This window comes from Podarcis melisellensis (assembly GCF_964234715.1).
Source record: "Podarcis melisellensis genome assembly, chromosome: 5".
Classification (NCBI taxonomy): domain Eukaryota; kingdom Metazoa; phylum Chordata; class Lepidosauria; order Squamata; family Lacertidae; genus Podarcis; species Podarcis melisellensis.
Window position 1 is genome coordinate 60524125 of NC_138537.1, and position 7937 is coordinate 60532061.

A 7937-nucleotide genomic window follows, 5' to 3' on the forward strand; every position below is an offset into this window, starting at 1 on the left:
AACATTAAAAACTTCCCTGATGTCTTCTAAAAGCCAGGTAGTTGTTTATTTCCTTGACATCTGATGGGAGGGCATTCCATACGGTGGGCGCTACTGCCGAGAAGGCCCTCTGCCTGTTTCGCTGTAACTTTACTTCTTGCAGTGTGTGAACCACCAGAAGACCCTCGGAGGAGGACAGGGACGCGGACTTATAAAAAATATTGGGGGGGCCCGGGAAAGCTCATGAATAATAAATAAGCTCATGAATATGCAAATAAAGTGGCGCCGCCTCCTCGTGAGCGAATAGGGGAGAGCGTGCTGCGCCTATTAATCAGCTCCAAAGGAAATTGGGTGGAGCTTTTGCTCGGGAGGGAGGGCAGGAGGCATGCAGCCCGCCCCTCCCTGTGCATTTTGGGCTGGGGGAGGGGCGGCGATGGCGCTCTGCTGGAGGGGCGCCGGAGATTATTGGGGGGGCAGAGCCCCCCCAAACGAATTTTTGAGGGGGCTCGGGCCCCCTCAAGCCCCATGGAGTCGGCGCCTATGGAGGAGGACCTCAGTGTCTGGGCTGAACGATGGAGGCGGAGACGCTTCTTCAGGTATACTGGGCTGAGGCCGTTTAGGGCTTTAAAGGTCAGTGCTCGGAAACATACTGGGAGCCAGTGAAGATCCGTTAGGACCGGTGTTATATGGTTTTGATGACCACTGCCAGTCTAGCTGCCACTTTTTGGGTTAGTTGTAGTTTCCGAGTTGCCTTCAAAAGGAGTCCCACGTAGAGTGCATTGCAGTAATCCAAGCGGGAGATAACCAGAGCATGCACCACTCTGGTGAGACAGTCTCTGGGCAGGTAGGGTCTCTCCACCTGTGATTCCCAGCAACTGGTATTCAGAGGCATACTAAAATAGCTCAGTCAGCAGAGCATGACTCTTAATTCCAGGGCTGTGGGTTCGAGCCCCACATTGGGAGAAATATTTCTGCATTGCAGGGGGCTAGACTAGATGACCCCTGTGGCCCCTTCCAACTCTACAATTCGATGATTCGAGTGCTTGGCCTTCGCTTGGAAGCCACACGTGCTGCAGACGGCTGCCATTTTCCTCGTAGGGAAAGATGCGGCCACATGCAGCCAACTTTGCAGCTGTTGCTGCTCTGGTTAACCTCTGGCCCACTGAAAGTACTGATTCTGATCTTTTAACACCCTTCGCAGCCTGGAGGGTAGCAAACTTTAAAGCATGTTTCTTTGCGTAAATTCTGGCATTGAGATAATCTGTTAGGGGTGCCGCTGTGCCTTCCATCTTTATGAGAGATTAAAACAGCAGCAGCGGCAAGGAGTAAGTCTTTTACAACTCCAGCCCTAGGGCTGTGGGATGACTGCTACGTGTATAAATGCACATCTCTCTTGCCCTTGAGGTGGTGGTGGGGAAGGTGTTTATTTGTAAAGGCATCTAGATAGGCTACAAGAGGGTTGGCATGCTTGCTAGATGGGATGTTAAAAGGGCTAAAGTCCACCCCCCCCCCATTACTTTAACTGAAACTGACAATATACTGTACATGGGGGAAAAATCTAATGTGAAACCAGTGGAACAAGTTAATGGTGAAGTCAAACGGACTGTTGCTTTCAGTGGGACAAGTCCAAGCCAATTTTAAGAGAATTAGGGTTCAAAATGGTATTTTGTGTTTTGTTTTGTTTTTAAAAGTTTTTATTGGTTGCTGTTGGGAGTAGAGAAGTTTGTTTTAAATAAAATGCTCTTGGGTTTACAGAAGCTATATTCTATCTAAGACCCAAACAAAGAGGATGAGAAAAGTATCTAGTCACGAATATTCTTTAGAAATTCTGTGGGGGTGGGTGGGGATTAATTTTTAAATAGTACAGTGGTACCTCGGGTTACGTACTTAATTCATTCCGGAGGTCCGTTCTTAACCTGAAACTGTTCTTAACCTGAAGCACCACTTTAGCTAATGGGGCCTCCTGCTGCCGCCGTGCCGCCGGAGCACGATTTCTATTCTCATCCTGAAGCAAAGTTCTTAACCCGAGGTACTATTTCTGGGTTAGCGGAGTCAGTCTGTAACCTGAAGTGTCTGTAACCTGAAGCATATGTAACCTGAGGTACCACTGTATAATGAACAGAAGCAACCCTCATTACGAACCAATAATTTTTAACGGTAAGGAATGTGATATGAAAATGCACTGGGAAGTGTGGGATAACAATGTCATATAATTTCCCGGCAAACCAGTTGGAATAAATGCCCTACAAGTAGCAGGCACTGTATAACCTCTCTACAAATTTTGTGCAAAGCAAGTCAGGATGAATGCTCAGTTAAGAGGTTTTCTGGAAGTGACCTCCCTCTCCTGAAATAATATGAATTGCTTATTTGGTTTTTACACTGTGTGTATTTTCAGCCGCAGTTGATTCTCTCAGAGCTGCTAGGGATTGGATCACAAGCCAGGTGTGCCTGAGCAGCACTGCACAATGAATACACTGCCAACTTGCACAAAATGGTGGTAATTATATTTTAAAACACCCACTTACAATCGCAGTGGGCAACTCTAGACCCATGTATCAGTTGCTAATTAACCCTGTGTCTTGCGTACAATGGAAGCAATTGGTTTTGCTTCCTGCTTCACTGCACACCTCATGCATATGTTAATTGCCCTCGCCCTGTTACTCATCATCTGCTTAATTTGCCCTATCTCAGAAACTTATTTACCTTGAAAATGTATATTAGAACTATGTTTCTCACTCTCTCTGCCTTAAGAGATACTGGATTCAGAGAAGGAAAGGAAAATAAGCGAGGGCATGCACAGGAAAAGGGAAAGGCTGGCTTATTGAAGAGCAGCAAAGCACACAAGACCCAGTGTGCAAGGAGAAAAGACCAGGAAGACCAGAATGAGCTACTGCCTTATTATACAGAAGTTTAGGGATGAGGATGCTCTGCTTTCGATGGGTCAATGAAGCTAAAGAAGCAAGGAGATCAGTTTCTTCCTTGGTACACTGTTAGGATTATATGACTCAGCCGCACACTCTCCAAATTTATCCCAAATATGGATACCCAACAGCAGCCCTCTATTATGAGCTGCAGTAGGAAGAAACACTTACCTTCCTAGGTAATCCCAGAGAAACATGAAACTTGATATAGCAGAACTCTCACTTCCAGAAGGAGAACTAGCATGTTCTTCAAAACTTTTCAAATAATTAAAGGAATGATTCATATTCTGTAATACGCCTAAGCAATCTTATTGCCATGTGTTTATATATGTAAATGATGAGGCAGGAAGGCAACGCATATGCAGCTTCAAAATATCATGGATACTTGTTTTCTTATGTGTAGCTGAGTACTCTGAAGCAGCCCTGAAACCCTTGGGATTATGTGGTTGTGTTCCAGCCGGAAAACACCCTCGGAATCTGGAATGTGTCATAGATGTGCATATGGCTGGTAGGAAACATCTCATTTCCCAGAAGAACTTCTGTGTCCTAAAACAATTTTGGCAACATCCTGATGAAAGTATGCCTTCTTGTTTCTGGGGATCTCAGCACCTCAATTCTTTCTAGAGTTTCAGCAGGGCATTTACTGAAAAATGTCATGGAAGGTTAAAAAGCAGGGTCCTTGAGTGCAGCACCGAAAAGCCAGGGCTAAAACTGAATTAAATATTGTTCACAATAGTCACTTGATGTTTCTTAACTCTGTCTCCACCCAAGACTCCACATTCAGGAAAGGATTTGATATGACTTACGTGGTAGCTTGGCGCTTGATAAGAACAACTATGGCTGTAAATCTGATTCACCCTTGTTTAAATATTTATCCATTTCCTCCAGTGCAGAAAATTATTATATACTTCAGTTAATTAGGTCTGCGGATTAGTACTGAACAGTGGATTATGATTGTCTGCTCATACAATGGGAACACACTGCATTTCAATTTATTTTTCCATGTCTACACTTCATGGGGATATCATTAGCATTTTTCTTATTATATCCAAGAAATGGGTCCTGTGGTTTCTTATTCCAGCTACTGTATGTTGTCATGGTCCAGAGAAATATAGACCAAAGAGACTAATGTGAGATGAGCTGGCAAATGTGAAATGCATTCTTGGCCAATAGGTCATTTCCTGCTCAAGGAATGTACTCCTAACTCATATCTCTTTCGTTGAACTTTTATGGTAGGCTGAGTTTCTCTCTGTAGTGACTCTTAACTGTCCACAGACAGGAATGCTTAACATTCAAAGAAAGGTGTTGAGAAAGAATGGCCAGCTACAATATCTTTAATCTACCTGATGCAAAATTGCAGTCTGCTAAAAAACAACACTCCCCTAAATAAACAAAGAACATGCAAAAATTATGAAGGACTGATGTTTGCTTTCAGATTCCCAGGAAGCTGGAAACTTTTGTGATTCTGGTTCTTTTGAGTTAGCCTTTATGATTTTAACAGATAAATCTATGTCATATGCTTGAAGCAGTCCTGCATAGGCAGAGAAATAGAGACTTAGCCCTGCTATTAGCATTCATCTCAGGAAAAGGTGGAGGCATGCTACATAAACATTATATTTCTAATTTAGTAGCACGAACCTAGTGCTGGGTAGAGGGCTGGCCCAAGACATTTTGGCACCTGAAGCAAACCACAAAATGCTGTACACACCCACCCACCCCAGGAAAGAAGGGGGGAATGAAAATCTACATCAGGTACAAGAGGGGGAATAAAGATTTACACTGGGAACAAAGATGGGAGGTGAAATATACTCAGAGTCGCAAAGTGATTTCATGCTCTTTATTCAGCTCATAGTGGTGAGGAGGAATGAATGAATGTCCCCTCAGAGTATCTGCTTTATATACATTATTTACACAATGGGCTGCACATGATTGGCTAATTCCGGAATTCTACTGTAAGCCAATCAGGTTGTGGATTCACTTCTATCTGGAGCATGATTGGGTGGTTCCTGCTAACCAATCATACTGCTACATTGTTCTAGGACCAATCAGGCTGCTGCCTTTTGGAGCCTATTGTTCTAGGACCAATCAGACTGCTGCCTTTTGGAGCCTATTGTTCTAGGGCCAATCAGACTGCTGCAGTTTGGATCCTATTCGACTCAGTACATAACAGGAGGAAACCAGCAACTTCTCCTCTTCTCCAAGGGGACGCTGTAGAGGTGGCATTGAGGGGGGGCTGCCTCCAAGGAGGATCAGTCCCAGTGAGCCTCCCCTGGTGGACTTTCCAGTTCACAAAGGAAAAGCATGCCACTTGCTAACTCCTGCAAGAGTCACCTGTGCAATCCCAAGAGCTGATAAACAAAGAGAGTGGGAGTTCAACATCATGCCTGGTGCAGAGCTTGGCTCAATGTAGCTCAGGGGCAGAGCACATGCTCGGCATACAGAAGGTCCCAGGTTCAATCCCTGACTTCCCAAGGTCGGATTTGGTTTTTGGAGCATATGCTAACAGAATCTGAACTGATGGAATAAGGGGGGAAAGAGATTTCAACTGTATTCAAATAAATGGGTGTGGAAGACGAAAGAAGGCTTTGGTCTAGGGCACTCTGGTCAGAGCTAAGCATTACATAAACAAAATTCCCCCTCTTTCTTTCCTTCCTTCTTTCCTTGCTGACTTGACAAGACAGCAGCCTCATTACCTTGCAAGTGGATCTGTGCAATGGACAGAGCTTCTGGGGAAACTGGAATTCCAAATGCAGTCTCTAATTAAATATTGTATTTGTGTTTATCACTTTTTAAAAAAGCATTAAAAACTTCATGCATAGGATTAGACGCACTGTTAAACTTTTGCAATAGGAATCCAGGATTAAACCTTTCTGAGCGCTCTTTTTCCGAAAAGGAACAATAGAAAAGACATGCCTAAAATGCATTTTTTTTTTATGTCCTTTTAAAAAAGAAAAAGAAATGTGTTTCAGTTTGGAGTCTCTGAAAAATAATATGTGATCAAAAGCAGAGAGATGGGTTCTCTTTCTCTGCTCCCCCCTTCTTTGTTTTTCAACTCTCCTGCTTCCCTTGCCCATAATTCACTTATTTGGTTCTTATGATCTGATGCTTTCTAATAATGGAGCTGGCCAGATAATCCCTCTTTTTCTGCTTCCTTATTTCCCTAGATAATGCTCCATCATGCTTCACAGCAAAGTAGGAATTTTAAGCATGGCTTTCCATTTTTACTCAGCACTTCCACTGTCCTGTGATGTGTCGGCAACAGCCAGCACGAACTACCAGAGGTCACAAGGATGGCTCGGCAGCTGCTGTTGACGCTTTTATTTGCTTAACCAGGCATTTCTGAAGTTTCTCAGATGATGCATTTCCAAGATGACCTGAGAGATGAGATGGGGCACTAGCCAGTCTCAGTTTCAATGCTTTCGGTCCCTTGAAAACTAGGGTGTTAGCTGTTGCAGAGAACAATAAGCCCATTTCTGCCAAAGATTTGCACTGTTATGCGGCCAACTTTTCAGCAGACTGAGAAATGAGGCCGCATTTAAGATTTCCCACCAGTGGGAGGTATATGCCACCAATCCGTATTGGATGTAGTGCAAGACAAAGGGGAGCTGCAAAGTTAGCTGGATCTGTGCTAATGTGGTCTCTTGAAAGGAAGAGAGAGGGGAAAAACTTGGCTCGAATTACTTTGCAAAACACTTTCCCCCCAGCGCTGAGAATTGAAAAGGATCTGATTAAAATGTATCAGATTGACTATATTTTCATGACAGCAATGAGGCGGACAATTTGTTTCCTTCCCCCATCTTTAATGAGCACCGTTTAGACAGCTTTGTACTCGCTTTTTGGCACAGCTTTTGGATCCATAGGATGGACTCGGAAGCAGCCTTGTTATAAGAATTTTCATTTTGTGGATAGTTATTTCACCATAGCTGTGACCATACCTCAGTTATTCTCCTGACTGCAGGCTCAACTTCCTCAATACGATTCTCTTATACTGAATGACGTAAAGAGGAAGGTTCTGCTAATGTGTGTCGTGTGGCAATTGTCTCCTGCCCGAAACTATACCCTCCAACATTGCCCTGAAACACTCAAGACCCCTGAGGTTTTCCATCTCTGCTTCCCCTCCTCTTGCCTCAACAGCATTATCTCTCCTTCTCTGGCTCACTTTACAACACATATTATGCTTTAAATGGTAGTGGCCCAGGGGCAATGGCAGCCGTGGCACAGCTAAATCCTAGGCAGCCTTATGGCTGGTGGAGGAAGGGGGCAGCAGAAAGCACCATCTGGCAATGATAACTGAGGCCTACATCAATGTCTGAAACCTTGCCCAGTGCGCAGCCTTAGTGTATAATCCATGCCGTTTGTGCCCTGAGGCCCCTTTGAGGTATTGACTTTAGAACTAGTTCCACAGAGAGTTACCCTGAAAAGACAATAGACCGTTGGGGAAGAACGTGATTATCCATAAACTCGTCTTTATTTTCAGCTTGCTTTATGGCTCAATCTCCAGAAGTAGTCCCTCATGGCGTAGTGTTGTTGTTTTTTTCTAAAGGAGAAGAAAAGGATGGCGAAGCAAATTGAAGGGTTGTTATTATAGGATACGTGACTTATTTTAAAACACCCTCCTCCTTCTGTTCTCTTGCATGCAGCACAGCTTACAGAGAAACAGTGGGAGATGGCCAAATAAATCGATAGCTTGCCTCGTCTTCTACCTTTCATTGCTGTGTGTCAGCAACAAAGCCACCATTCAGGCGCAAACATCTGCCTTGGTCTGCTCTCCCCTGGGTAATTCCAAAAACAATGGCCAAGCGCCCTTCATTGATCATTATTGACAAGCCCTTATTACAGAACTGTGGAAGGCTTGCATTACTTCACTTCAAACTGCATATGTCTTCTTGGGGGGTTTCAGTGGGTGCAGAATAGGTACATTTCAGAACTTGTCTGTGTGTATGTGTACATATACATGCACACGTCCAGTTTTGTACATACTTTTAGGCATACATTTATTTGTTTTTTTAACAATTATTTTCTTGGCTTTTAAACAAC

General features: G+C 43.9%; 1 long non-coding RNA gene across 1 annotated transcript; it reads left to right on the top strand.

Moving 5' to 3' along the window:
* Positions 1-2039: 2039 nt before the first annotated feature.
* On the top strand, positions 2040-7453 carry LOC309370588. Its single transcript, XR_014168622.1, has 2 exons — positions 2040-4698; positions 5074-7453. It is a non-coding gene; the product is annotated as an uncharacterized lncRNA (long non-coding RNA).
* The last annotated feature ends 484 nt before the right edge of the window (positions 7454-7937 follow it).